Source organism: Pinus tabuliformis, chromosome 1_2, assembly GCF_031772625.1.
Source record: "Pinus tabuliformis cultivar Carrire ecotype Pingquan chromosome 1_2, CPIR1, whole genome shotgun sequence".
In the NCBI taxonomy this organism is placed as follows: Eukaryota; Viridiplantae; Streptophyta; class Pinopsida; order Pinales; family Pinaceae; genus Pinus; species Pinus tabuliformis.
The window spans coordinates 685,713,480-685,729,441 of record NC_142298.1 but is presented as its reverse complement, the minus strand read 5'-3'; positions in this window follow the sequence as shown (position 1 = coordinate 685,729,441).

Below are 15,962 nucleotides of genomic sequence, written 5' to 3'. Positions count from 1 at the left end.
AATTTGTGGCATGAGTTAAGTCTTTTGGAACAAAGGCTAAAAGACCAAAATTAAGAGTTCAGATTGTAAAATCAGAACTGAATGAGGATGGAGAAGTTTTCCACAATGGGAAAGGATAGAGATTGTTTGAAGATAAGATGGAGGTTCTTAAAGAACAAGAGGGTAAGGATGAAAGGGAGGCAGTAAGAATCAAACAATCTCAAAGAAGAGTTAGCAAGCAACAGGCTAAGGAAGAAGAAGTTCACTACTGTGAACAAAAGTAGGGAGGCATCATTGAAACAAATGATGTGGGGGAGAGGCCAATTGATAGTTTCATGAATTCTACTAAGAATCTGAAACAACATACTGATGTGCTGACAGAAGGGGAGAGAATAGAGCAGTAAGCTGAATTGTTGCCAAGGAGAAAAGAGGCACCAAGGCCTTATGTTTCGTATTTTAATAATTGGTTCGTGAATGCAGATTTTGTTGCAGATGTTTAGGAAGATTTGATGCAAGAAGAAGAAGCCATGGAAGAGAAAAGCTTGAAGATGCAGAAGTTGGAAGAAAGCAACAATATTTTGAAGACCAGAGAAAGAGAAGACATGTACCAGACCAGAGATGTGCTGGAATTGGAGATAGAAGAACTACGGAAGTTAATGATGAAGCAACTCAGATGGAGGAAGCTGATGACAAAAGGTGTGATCAATCAGAAGGTGAAGCTGATTGAGAAGGGAAGAAAAGAAAGGAGAATGAAATAGAAGGTAGTGAACATGTGGCAGCAGCAAAGGAGCAGAGCATTTGGACTTATACAAACTAAAGTTTGGGACCCTGGGGGTTTCCTAGTATCATATGGGAACACATGCTCAGGAGATCATGAATGTGTTCAAGCTTGGGAGTCTGATACAGGAGCATTCAGCCCAAGAAAACCAATGTAATTTAGTAGACATAGGGGGGTCTTGTGTTTTCAAGAAAATAGGTTCCTGAGTAGGCAATAATGTAAATATTTAGGTCTTTGAGTGATTTTCAATGAGAATAGGAATTAAATAGATATTGTGAGACATATTTGTAAATTTTCTCGAATGTAGGAGAACATGAGAGGATTAGGATTAGTTAGGAATTAGTTTGAAGAAATTGTTGAAAAGTAGCTGAAGAATAGTTCCTCGACTGTAAATAAACTGCTGATAATGTATTGAAAAGGAAAAAAGAGGAAAGTTGGATAGGTTAGCCAGTTAGCTAGCGAGCAAGCCAGTGAGAGTGAGATTGAAGCCTACGAGAAAGTAAGGAACAAAAGGGCCACTGATATTAGAAGATTAGGCAAGAGAGACAGATGAATCTCCTTATGTAATCAGTTGTATTATTTACATGGACAAAGAATTCCAGGACTGTAAAATGTGTGCTTTAAGTATCGAATGATAAATTCTGTGTGAATTAATGATTTTGTACAATATATATATATATATATATATATATATATATATATATATATATATGCAGTCGAAGTTCAGCGAATGCCAAGAGGATAACCGAATACACAGTCGAGAAGAAGGAGACAGAGGATTGAAATGGATCTTTGAATCCATTCAAAGGACCAAAGTAAAGTCTTGGAATGATAGTGGTTAAAGAAACCCACAGAGCAAAGCTTAGGATTAGAGTCACGCAGCAGGAGAGTGGAAGGATGAAAACCTTGAAGAAACCCCAGAAACCACAAAAAACATTGGAAATGGTGTGAAAAAACCAAGTAAGGAGACAAATGAAGGAGTGAAGCATTGATACTCAAGGACCGTTGGATCTGATAGATCAACGATTGAGATCTGGTTGCGCGAATGGAGTTATATCGCATCGGAGGAAAGCAAAGGAATGCTTCGTGAGCGATGAACCCTGACCCAAGTGATTAACGATTGCGACTTGTGATATGCGATAGAGTGTTGACCGTTCGATCATAGGTATGATCAATGATGGAGGGGGCTTAATAAATATCGCATCGCAAAAGGTCAATGGAGTAGTATTGGCCGATGGATAACATAACATGCGATATATGGCGGATCCGATAACATTATAGGCATAATTTATGTGATTTGAGTTTCGGGAGGCTATCGCATTTTGAATGCAAAGGAGTCATATGTAAAGAGACCCGTGGGGAGACCGATTGTGATTAGCGATAAAGGGTGCATCGGGAAAAGTACCAACCCGTACTAAAGTGGGAAAAGGTATGTTTGTGCACGTTTTTACGTGTATTTTCTTATAATAGTATCACAATGGATTAAAGCATCGATAGAAGGGTTTTACGGTTAAGTCTGGTTATAACCCAATGTTTAAAAGGGGGTTTTGTATATATATGCAGCTAAAGGGTTTTATAAAGATTTAGATGGGTAAATGAGTCCTGATAAGATGGAATATAATGAAGGACTTTAATAAAGTCGTATGTGAAGGATAAGGGGTGATTTAAGTCCCGATAGAAAGGACTTGATGTAAGGCTTCGATAAAGTCTTATGTGAAGGTTTAGAAGGGTGATTAGAGTCTTGATAGAGTGTTTAAGCGAGATGATTGAGTTCCGTAATAAAGGAACTGATAAAGAGAGCCTTAACCATTTTATGGTAGAAGATTTGACTCCCGAGAGAGTTAAATACCTGGGACTGATGTGTTTATGCATGTATATGCATACTGTGGGTGTAAGCCGGGTAACCCTGGCATCACACTCTTATCCACTGGCATATGGTGTGCTTCTTGAAGATGTTTGCAAAATGCACATGCGACATCTTCCACATATGGTCCAAAACCACTATTTGAACCATGACCACATGTTGACCTCATTCTGGAGGTTTCTCTTACTGGTGTTGAAGTATAACTTTCTATAACTTTCTCATCAAGCACTTTCTGCAAAACAAAGTGCATGTGTCTCTTCTCTTATTCATCTATCTCTAACATCCTTCTCAACTCGATGGTCTCCATCTGAAGAGCCAAATTCTGCTCCTCTAGGTCTTGGAGACTCTTTTTACTACCCATTCTTGCTACTTGGTCAATTGGTGCTCAAATACGAAATTGATTTGAAATTGGATTAGGCGATTTCTTCCTCTTGTCTAAAATCAAGTAAAACAAAAATTAGGACCGTGTCGACGCTTTGCAAGACTGAAAATGGGTCTTGTAACAATAGGTTTTTTAATGTCTCTTCAAGTCATGAATTAGTCTTCATATGTGACTTAACATAGTGAACATAACAACACATAATCCATGAAGGCATAATGAAGAGAAATACAAAAGGTTTGTTGACGGAGTTCACCCCTCCTGGCTACATCTTTGGGCCTGTCAACATGACTAGACCACTCATATATTTATTATCAAATGAAGTACATAAATGTTTTCTCTAGGTAAATATGTGGCTAATACCCCTACAAGGTAATGTTCTCCTACACATAACTCTCACAACAATAAAAACTCAAAGCATCTCCTATAGAGATGACATACTTCAACTGAAATGAGCTAACAACATGTCAACCCTTAAACTCCACATTGAAGCACATAATCAAAACTTAATGTTAAGAGAAGTTGAACCTGAGATGAACCCTACAAGTTACATATGTTGTAGTATAATTTTGGAAGTGAGAATACCCCTACAAGGTCTTCTTCATGCCCAAATACCTTCCAAAACTACTTCCAAACCCTGACTGATCCATACACCTTTAGTCTCAAACCTGCAACAAGACTCTGTAGATGTGCTCAAATCATTATTTAGAGGTTACCAATAGATTTAGAACATCCAAAAACTCCTAAGTAGGCTCTTTCTGAGCTCAATTTGGATAAAAACTCAAACATATATGAGCTTCCAAGCTCTCTCATGAATTTCACTATTAACCATCCTACAAATTCACCCTTTTGTCTATCAGTTCTACAAATCCACCCCGAAAATCAATAATGGAGTGAAAATTTCACTAGCCTCTGGTGCATTTTGTTGGATAGTTAATTTAGCCTCAGACCCCTTAATCTGGAAAACATGGCCACATGGGACACATAGGGTTGAGGGCTGGGCCTTAACGCCCACTCCGACGGTTAAGCCCATAAAACTCAGGGATGAGGTCGTGTGAGATGCCATAGGTCTGAGGGCTAGGCCAATAGCCTACCCTACCCATTGGAGCTCCCAATCCCTGGTGCACGATCACGTTGGGTTGCATAAGACCTCGGGGTAGGCCCTAAAATCGATCAAGCCCTCCAAAATCTATGCTTGTGGTCACGTTTGTAGCATATGACCTCAGGGCTAACCCCCTTAACTCTGCAAATGCTTCGGTGCTCCATCATTGGTCTCATGCACCTACATATGCCCTAGGGTTGGGGCTTACCCAAGCTCCCAACTTGTTAGCACTTGGTGCTAGTATCATGGAGTGCCATATGATCAGAGATGGTCCCCAAACTCCGTGCCTAAACGATTAACACCTCCACTCTTGGCATGTGGTTACATGGTGGGGATATGTCTATGGCTTGTTCCCATTCCTTAGTGCCCCAATTGTTCCACTCTCGTGCTTTGGCATACGGTTCGATGGGTGCATTGTTGGTGCCAGAACCATGGGTTGGGGCTAAGCCCGTGCTCTTGGTTCCCCACCTCTGGTCCCGTGGGCATGGGGCGACCGGGGCCTAGGGATTAGACCCAACCCCATCCCCTAAGCAACCTTTCACCAAAATTTAAATAGGTTATGAGCTCCATAGTAGTTAAGTACTACCATGCTCCCTAGCGGTAAGTTGTTGCACTGTTGGATTGGATGTTGTGTATTAGACTCTCCCGGAGGCTTGTTCGCCATACAAAATTTTAATGCACTATTGGTAAGCCACGTGGAAGTCAGCCATTGGCCCACGTGGCTTCCATCCATTGGAACATGAAACCACAATCAACAACCTATTAGAACTCAACAGAATTTGACCAATGTAGTGAGTCCACTTGGCGTCCTGCCATTGGCCCTAAAATCACAATCAAGTTGCCGAGTCACCTTGCCTAGCTAGCTTATGGACTGCACAGTTAGCATTCTTGCAATTTTTTTGCATGTTTGGGAAAATTACCAAAACTCAATATTGATTTTGAGTGATTCAATTTGCATTGGATTCAGATCAGCGAGCTCTTCAATTTGGCAGCAGTTTTAAGAATTTCTGGGCACTTTCATTTTTGAGGTTAAAATTGATCACCTTACCAACTAGAGATGGGATCTATGACCGATGAGGAGTACACTAGAAGATTATTGGATTTATTGAGATATGTGCCTTACCTTAAGGAAGAAAAATCCAAGATTCAAAGATTCACTAGTGGGTTTTCGGTAGCATTCAAAGACATGATTGAGTTCGATGAGCCTAGATCATTAGAGGAGGCCATCCGGAAGCTTAAGCATCATTATGAGAAATCATAGTGAAGATATGAAACTAAAATGGACTGGAAAGGTAATGCAAAGAATAAAGAAAATGAGACAAGAAGTGAACAAGACCTCAAGACATAGGTATGAAGAAGAGAGTTCATCATTGGGTAAGAGCTTGTGCATTCGAATTGAATGGTATGCCTATATCAACACATTTGAATGTATTGTTGTTAGGGTTGTACAATATGCTTTTGGGTATGGACTAGTTATATCTTCACAAAACTAATGTGGACTGTTATGAAAAAACTATTGAGTGCTTGAATGTTAATGGAGAACATAGAATCTTGCAGGGTAAGAAGGCAAAATCAGTTAAAATGGTGACATCTATGAAAGTGAAGCATAGTTGTAGAAAAGGGTGTGCATTATTTTTAGTGCATATTTCTAGTGACAAAGGAAAGGACGTTGAGGATTCAAACGTCTTGAGAAGGTACCTAGTTTTACAACAGTCTCAGGATGTATTTCCCGTAGAGATTTTGGAGTTTTCACCTCACAAGGAAGTGGAATTTCTATTGAGTTGGTACCAAGAGAAGCACCAACATCAAAGGCACCATACAGGATGAGAACACCATAGTTAGTAGAGCTGAAGTTATAGTTGAAGGAAATGCTTGGAAAGGGGTACATTAGGCCAAGCGTATCCCCTTGGGGTGCATCAGTGTTGTTTGTGAAGAAGAAGGATGGTGCACTTAGGTTGTGCATTGATTACATGAAGTTGAATAATGCAATCATTAGGAACGGGTATCTATTGTTGAGGATTGATGACTTTTTCGATCAGTTGAAGGGAGCAACAATGTTCTCGAAGATTGACTTGATATCATGATACCATCAGGTATTCATCAAGGAAGATGACATTTAAAAGACAACTTTCTAGACTAGACATGGCCATTATGAGTTTGTTGTAGTTCCATTCGGTTTGACTAATGGTCCAGCTACTTTTATGTGCTTGATTAAGTGTATTATGACCTTATCTAGACAAGTTTTTTATTGTATTCATTGACGATATATTGGTATATTCTAAGACTGAGGAAGAACATGTTGAAAATTTAGCAGCAATGTTGAGATTGTTGAGAGAGCATTAGTTGTATGCTAAGCTCAGTAAATGCAGTTTCTTTTATACAAAGGTACATTACTTGGGACATGTGATTTCCAAGGAAAGCATAACAATGGATCCAGAAAAGATAAGGGCTAACACAGAGTGGGAAGCTCCTAGAAATGTGGATGAGGTAAGATCATTTATGGGACTAGTAGGCCATTATAGGCGGTTCATCAGGAACTTCTCTTAGATTGTATATCCTATTATGTCGTTGCAGAGGAAAGGTAAGAAATTTGAATGGACAAAGGAATGTGAAGTGAGTTTCAAGCAGCTAAAGAAGTTGTTGACAAATACACTAGTTTTAAAGATTGCAAATCCAGACAAAGAAATTGTGGTATGTATAGATGCTTGCAAGAGAGGGCTTGGTGGAATCGTTATGTAAGAAGGATAGGTAGCATGTTATGAATCTAAGAAATTTAATGAGTGCGACCAAAATTATTTGACACATGATCTTGAGTTGGTAGCGATTATTCATGCATTGAGAGGTGGAGGCACTATTTTCTTGGAAGGAAGTTTGGCTTGATGAGTGATCACAGTGGATTGAGGTATCTATTTGATCAGCCAAACCTGAATGCTATACAAGCTATACAATTGGATATGATTAGGGACTTCGACTTCGAGATCGGGTGCATTAAAGGTAAAGAGAACATGGTTGTAGATGCTCTTAGCAGAAGGGTACATGTAAATCACATAAGAGCTATCAGCTCCTATGAGACAAACTTACATCATCAGATCTTACAGGTAGGACAACAGGATGATAGGTACATGGAGCTTAGGCACAGGTTACAATAGGTTACAGGTGATCAGGATGTGGACTATCGTCTCACTCCATATAGTTTGATAAGATTTATGGAAATAATATATGTGCCAAACAACAGTGAGCTCAATAATCTTATCTCGATGGAGTTTCATGCTAAATCATATTCATGTCACCCAGGATATCATAAAACATTGACAGCAGTGAAGAAGTTTTATTATTGGCCAAATATGAAGAAGGATGTGGTAGAGTTTGTGGCTAGGTGCTTCGACTGTCAGCAGGTAAAGGTAGATTGTAAGAATTCAGGAGGATTACTACAGATGATTCTAATTCCATAGTGGAAATGGGAATTCATCTCCATGGATTTCATTACAGGTTTGCTTAGGACATCTAGACAACATGATTCTATTATGGTTGTGATTGACAAGCTGACAAAGGTAGTGCACTTCATTTCGGTAAAGTCTATGTATTCAGCTAATGATGTAGCACATGTCTTCATCAGAGATATGGTGAGACTGCATGGTGTTCTAAAGAAGATTGTGTCATATAGGGATGTTAAGTTCACTTCTAGGTTTTGGAAAGAGTTATTTGCGGGTTTGGGTATAGACAGATAGGGTCAAGGGGATATTCGAGGATATGTTGAGGATGTATGTGATACATCAGTAAAGAAAGTGGGAAGAATATATTCCACTAGTTGAGTTCACTTATAAAAATGGGTATTAGGAGTCATTGAGGATGAGTCAGTTAAGGCACTCTATGGGTGGAGTTGTAATACTCCCATCAGTTGGAGTGATCCATTGAACAGGGTGTTGATAGGACCAGACATATTGGAAAAGATGGAACATAGAATGTAGGTTATCAAGTAGAATTTAAAGGCAACACATGATATATAGAAGAGTTATGCATATCAGAACAAGTTGTTTAAGGATTTTCAGGTTGGGGAAAAAGTGTACTTGCGAATCAATCCAAAGAAGAGCTCCTTAAGGATCGAATCATGTTCCAAGCTGGCACCTCATTGTTTTAGGCCTTTCAAGAATCTTGAAAGGATTGGACCAGTAGCCTACTAACTTGCACTGCCTCTAACAATGAAATTCCAAGATGCTTTCCATGTTTCATTGCTTAAGAAGTATGTTAAATATTTGATCATGTGATTGACTGGTCTATATTGCATGTGGAGCTATAAGGATAATTCCAGCTAGAACCTCAATGCATTTTGCAGAGAAGGTTAAAGTGCAGTGGAGGCACTTTGGGCTCGATGAAGCTACATGGGAGATGGATGATCATATGTGTTGGGCATGGAATCCCCCCAAGGCTGTTTTGGGGTTTAAAGCCCAAGTTTTTACCAAGTATTTTGTAAAGGTTCCGCGAATTGTGTGCGCGGAGCGCGAAGTCATAATAGAGTCATAGGGTTGTCCACCCTTGTTTTTGTAATGTAATGTCAGCTTGATAGACCTACCCATGGTCCGCAGACCATGGGATTGTATAAATAGAGTGAGGCTCTAAGGGTAGACAATAGCAAATATAAAGAAGAAGCATGATAATTCTAAGAGACAGAGTCGAAGTGTAGAGTGTGTCTTTGGCTCGTAGAGTAGGAGAAGGCTCTACAACTGAGTGTGCAGAGGCCTAGTAGTCTGCAGCTGAGTGCACGGACCCCTACAGTTGAGTGTGCAGGACAGATTGAGTCTGTAATCATTGGAAGAATTAATAAAGAGAAGTTTACAATATTACCGTGTATCTTTTCTTGTCTTAATGTGTGATTGGGTTTAAATTGCAAGTGTACTATTGATTTGTTGCGCGAACTCTTATGAATGTGTTGTATAAATAAATGTAATGTAAGACATCCATTTACGCGAAGATAATTGACTAGGTGTAGGAAGATAAGTAAGATCTTAGCTGAAACATAGGGGAATAGTGCAGAGCGCTGCTCCAGCAGTGTGGAAGCTCCACAACCCTTAGTTAGGGCTGCACGAAGGCGAGTATATCAGGGCGCGAAGGATTGGGTAGTGTGTGAAGCAACCTGTGTGAAGGGACTAATAGTTGGACCAATTCAACCTATCAGACATCTTAAGGGTGCGGAAACCTGGTTCCAGCACCACCCCCCCCCCCCCCCCCCATACTACTTTAGGTGAGACCTTAGTCTGCGTTCCATGAACTGTTGCTAAAAGGAATAGTAGTATAGGTATTTGTTTGGCTAATAAACTCCGAACACGGGTCAGGCCCCAACAAGCCAACAAATGGTTCCATTACCAGGATAGGGATCTACATAGAGATGTCTGATGTTGTATCACTAGAATCCAACAAAGAAAGGAATTGAAGATTGGCTGGAAAGAAAGATTCACGAATTCGTGGTGTGGGAAAATAGGAATCTGGGACTATCAAAGGAAGAGTGGTTAGACTGCTACTTATACATAGAGATCCACAAAATTTTCGTTGCATCTTTCCCTATTGAGCTGTATGAGTGGATCGTGAAGCTAGAAAATAGCCAAGGAAGGTGTAAACTTGATAGACCTATTGTGTGGACTCCAGAACTGGTGCACATATTGGAAGCATCAGAGGATAAGATCATGTGCGTTGTTGATCACTGGCTTGATCGAATCATAGGAGGATTCATCACCGAGTTCATGGTAGATACTTCAGTCAGCTATAGCGAGGTAGAACGATGCTTCCTCAAAGGGCTGCGAGGTAATTTTGTTAAATATTTGAGCACTTGGATTAAAATGCTACTATGTGAAAAATGGGTTATGTGAATAAATTGATGTTTGGGGCTACGTGAAGTGGGATAATCTATAGAAACGAAGGTAGTACATATCTAGAAACTAGCCCCTTGATTTCACCTCTGCGAGGAGGCAAGGAAGAGCTCGCGAAGGTTTCACCAAGAAGTTCGATCAATTTGATAAGGTAGAGGATTCTGCACATACCACCCCCACCCACACCATCGCTAGTTTCACCATCTTCACCCCCATATTCGCCCATACCACCTCCGTCACCACCGCAAAATAATATGGTGAGCGCGATAAAGTTGCTAGTGTTCAAGGGAGTAGGAAATGAAGATCCGAACCAATTTTGGTTCATGATAAAAGTTGTATGGGAAGTGCAGGGAGTCATGGATGACAATATAAAGAAAGCAATGCTAGTAAGCACTCTGCAAGATCACGCGCTGACCTGGTATATTAAGCATTCCAATGACAATCCAAATGCGGGGATCACGGATATCCAAGCTGCGCTAAACAAATAATTTAGCAGGCCAAAGTCAGAGGCACAGTCGATCATTGGGTTCAAGGAAATCATAATGCTACCAGGCAAAACCCCTTGGGAGTTGGATTAGAGACTGAAGTGCACAATTTGTGAAGCTAACATGACGTTGACAGATGGAAAACACCATGAATGGTTTGTAGCATCATTAACGCCGCATCTACGAAACGCGTTGTCACAATAGAGGCTAACCATTCATGTGAAGGCCTTAGAGGTCATGATGAGATTGCACGAGACCCTGATACAATATCCCAACCTAGGAGTTTAGTAGATTCACGCACAGTTGAAAAACTTATGCCTTGAGATGCAAAGTTTGAAATAAGAGAAAATAGCCCGCCTAGATGTGCGTGATGAGGTATGGTGTGTAAAGTGCAAGGGCTAGCGACATGACAAGGACCACTGCCCGGTGTTCGTGAATTACCTCATGGAAGGAGGGCAATGCCATTGAGACCTGAGGCACAAGTAGGACCGAGTGTGGTGCCTGCACTATGGTGGGCAATTTGTCAGATAGGAGGAAAGCATGCTACAGATAACTGCCATTTATTGTAGAAGTACACGCAGAATTCACAACAATTGTTTTGTAATTTTTGTAGATCAGTGGGACATGATGAGCGCACCTGTAGAAGTTATGAGTTGATGATGGATCAGACTCCTACCTACATAGTTCAGGCCGAAATGTGGCCCCTTGACCAGAATGCAGGAATGGCGCGAACCAGATTTCAGGGGTGTTGATGAGGCCGAGGTGGAGGAGGACCAGGAAGAGGTCGCAAACAGCTAATATGTTACAATTGTGGAGGGCCAGGACATTATGCCCGTGATTGTACAAATCCAATGCGACCATCATGTTTGTATTGTACATTGTTTGATCACGAGACAGAGGATTGTCCCACGCTGATAGCAAGGTTGCGCGATAAAGGATCACTCCAACCTCCCCCAACTTAGAACCTGCAAATGATGAGGTCTGAGCCATGTGAGGAAGACCTTAATGTGAATATTGTGCTCTGAAGTGGAATTACGACAAGAGATGACAAAGGCAAGCAACCTGAAGAAAGTACTTAGGTTCGCAAGGCTCCAATGAAGGAACCAGAGTTTTATTTGGAGCGCGCTAAGGAGACCTTCATGGAAGCTAAGAGGAGCTTTGCTGATGCCTCCACTTTAGGAAGTAAAGATAGACTGGAGTCAGAAATGGAACGATTGATGCTCACCATGTTCCTGGAAACATGCATGAAGCTGCTGCGCAGAAAAAAGACTGTAACGGGCTGCAGGAATTCATAAATAGATGCGTTGGGACCGTGCAAGGAGAACCACACGTAGTTTAGAAGCTCGGAAAGCACACCGCGAACGGGAATGGAAATGAGATTGACCACGCAGATTGAAGAATATGAGATGGACCAAGTGATTATGGATCTAGGAGCGCATGGGAAGGCCTACACTGTAATGGTCTCCTATCCAACTACGAATCGCGAACCAACAAAATATCCTACCTATGGGGAGATTGCATGGAATCATAGTAGATATCAAAGGAGCAAGTGCACTAGCAAATTTCGAAGTAATAGAGATCGTTGATGACAATAATCCCTACCCTGCACTATTAGGAATAGATTGGGCCACTGACATGAATGGGGTGATAAATCCGAAAAAGCACAAGATGATTTTTGAGAAGAAGTCTTTGCGCATGGTTGTACCTTTAGACCCTGCAGAAGGATCGTGCTACACGGAGCTGGTGCGCGACTACGAAAGCGACGAAGACTTGGACTGCATCTACAATATAACTGCATGAGAGCAAGACCGGGTGAATCCGATCGCAGATGAACAAATCTCATGGGAGTGAAAAAGCTCATTCACATCGGATTTGGACGAGGAAATAGAACAATGGAAGAACCAGTTACACGAGGTAACTACACTGAACTGTAACATGATGATGAGATCGTTGCACTGAGTATCAAAGAAGGTAAGGGAGTTTCCTATGTATGATGGGTTAAGTGAGGTGGATGACTTCCTAAGCCTATTTGAAAGAGAAGTGTCGGAAAAGCAACATTTTGAAGCTTTGAAATGGGTACTACGCACTACGCCCGCAAGGTGGTGGGGTACAAACCAAAGAAGTTTTGAGGATTGGTGCAAATGCAGAAGGATGATGTGCATGTAGTTTGGGAAGCCTCAGATGCGATTGAAGAACGAGATTGCTAGACGAAACGATCCGCGCACCCACCTCTCCCGACGGATGCAAGCATATGGTGCGAAACCTACGCGGTTGCACACATTCTTCGCGTTAGGAGACATGGTCAGTAAGCAGGTGTGGGCAAGGCAATGGTACAAATGACCCCTCCAGTTGGAACCACAGAGTATGGAAAGACCAAGTGCGCAAAAGTTTATCCACACAGAAGCCTTTAACAAATTATGCAAAGCACTAAACACAGTCCACAATGCGAAGTAGACTGACTAGGACCTACGCATACCAGTGGTTCTATGGGCTTATAGGACCGTGTGCAAGAACCTGACCATGTAGGCACCGCCAAGGCTGGAGTATGAAGCAAATGCTATAAGCCCCATAAATCATGAAATGCCTAGTCCACGTATGACAGCACCGGTAGATACGATAGTTCACAGAACCTTGGAAGAAGAAATCCAACAGGGCAATTTCAGGCTCCAAGAACATGAGAAACAAGGGGTGCAATTAAGGAAGAAAAGCGCTCTAGTAGAAGCGGAAGTCAAGAAGCTGGAGGACGAGATAAAGGAAGATTTTCTTGATAAGAAGACCAGGGTGATAAAACAAGGTGTGCATGCTCACACTGACAAGTTTGAGGACTATCGCTGCGAATTGATCAGTCAGATGCCTTGGCTTGGACCGCACATTACTAGGCGAATCAACTAGGGTGGTGTGCTACAGATGATAAAGTGCGCGATGCCTCCAGTAACAATAAAAGGTGTGTGTTTTCCAGGAAAAGTGATGGATGATTGGATGACACCCTATACAGGTGGCACGACCACCTGACTAGATGAGGGAAGTACAGCCTTGGTGCTCTAGGCAGTTGAAAGGAGGTGTGGGACTATAAACTACTATGCCCGGGAGATGCGCGTAGAACCAAAGTGTCACAGGGTCCACAACCACACAATAGGAGCTGTGCTACCACACGGGTTGGCCAAAAAGTGACTGTTGAAGTCACTATTCATGATGTGATGCTTGTCTTGAGACCAAATGGAGTGGGTGACAGACATTTAAGATGTGATTTATGGGCAAGATTTGGGAAAATCTATCACCAAGGGAGCATTAATGAATCGAATTTGGGGGGAGCGATCGAATTCAAATTCAAAAGGCGCTATAAATTACAAAGGGCTGCCCAGCAAACAACACTTGGTCATTTGTGACTTGAGAAGTTGTATACCCCGCGTAGCCTGACCAGAGCCCCGTTTGACCTGTGCAGAGCATTGATTGAGCCCCTGGGTACACGGGTGATAGATTTCTGGTCAGACACTATGGCAGAATCTAAGGAAGTTATGGAAATCACAGAGATGACTGCCGAAGAGGCCGCGCAAGCCCTGACTATGGGAGATGCCCCTGAAGACATCGGGATTGTGGCAGAAATCCCGAAATCACCATGCATGCCAAGACCAAAGAAAGACAAATTGATGATGATTCTCGCACGTGTGTCCTCGCAAAACCCGCTGCACACCAGGCTAATAATGGGGGAGAAGGGGAAAGCTGTTAACATAGAAACCAACGATGAGGAGGAAGACTTGGAGGACCTGATCATCAAAGAAGATGAGGACGAAGGCATGGAGGAGGAAGCTGACCCTGCGCATCCCCCAACAAAGCTACTTGCCTATATCCTCCCGTGGGAGGGGAAGGCTAAAGTGCCTAAGGATCTTGACGAGAGCAAGAGCTCTCTCCAGACCCCGCTCCTCCCAGAAAACATCATTTCTGAGGGCACACACCTGGGATGGGTTCCTAGCTTAAAATTTGAAGATTACGACCTCGCTGACCACGAGAAGTTCCCTCACCTGGAGACCACGCAACTCATGAAGCCTAAGAAGAACACCGTAGTGGGGGTTACAAAATTAGAGCTGTGAAAGTGGTTGCATAGAGTGGAAAAGGCAGGGATACTAAACCTGCCACATTTCCACCGTGCCCTAATAACAACTTTCGTCATCAAGCAACTGCTCTGCCTGGTGCATGGTGGGTGTTTGTAGCTGGAGGAGCCCATCCCCATCATAGAACAGTTGATTTACTGCATCACCCGGCTGCCATTGTTGTTGGGAAAAGTATCTATTCAGAACGCCCCTATCCCACTCTAAGGTGTGATAGTGCCTTAGCAACAAACAAGGAAAACTATTTTCGTATTCTTCTTTATGCAATGTAAACGAAGAGGAAGGATGTAACTAACCTGTGTCTTTCACTAGTTTGTTGATCCACTCGCTCTCCTCTTTGTTCGCTTCCCGCTGCCTACTTCCTCACTGGTCTAGCTTCACCAAGTTCCTGCAAGATCATAGAAGAGGAAAACTACACAAAGGACATAGATTTACATTCATAACTAGCTTAGGATCAGATTTAAGCTAAACATGCAAATATAACAAAACATCATTGATACACAGCATGTAGGAGAAACTCAAATAGTTTTATTGATATGATAAGAAAGTCCAAGAGGAGATACAACCAAGTGAGTCCCAATCCAGCATCTACCTCCCAGCAAAGGAATCCCTTCCTCACCTCCAACAAAGCATAAATCACGTAATGCACTAATCTCAATCTCAAACCAACAGCAATTCTCTGCAAAGTACAAAATTCCAGCCCCTGGATCTCTGGGATGAGGGATCCATATATAGATGTAAGCAGAGAGGATGAGTCAGCTTATGTTTTGACTTGTGGCTTCTCTCTGTCAGTTCTTGCTTCCACTTGGAGGCTGAGAGCCTCTTACTCATCCTTGGTCAAACTCAGTGAGGCAAGTGTCATTGAGGAAGATTCTGGAAGCTTCCATTGTCTGTACACCTCGCGGAATGACACTGCCATTTGGAATTTCTCGCTCAGCGCACCCTGGTAGTGCATTTAGGTGCGTTGCAACGCACCTAGCTAGTGTACTGGGGTGCTTTGCAACGCAGGCAGCTAGTAGAGCATTTGAATTGATCCTGATTTGACTGATTCTGAGTAGTTTTTGGTGGAGAACTTCTGGGAGAAGCTGTCATTGGTTGACCTTGTTTCTTTAGGGGCAGGAACAACTATTTTAGGGACTTTGGATCCCTTGGATTATGGACATTTCATGCTCAATGCTGTAAGGCACAAAAATGTCTATAACAGTTGCCCCCTAAAGTATGAGGCCGTTTATCGGGTGAAATGCTTTATTAGGAGGATCCGAAGTTCTTTCAATGCTGGGAGGAGACCTGTAATAAGATACAATACAATACATTATTTTTCATATTGTTTTCATGATCTAGCCGAGGCGGGCATTCCCATGCTCAGCTTTATAAATTCATTTATATGTACATAGGACAGACAATCGTC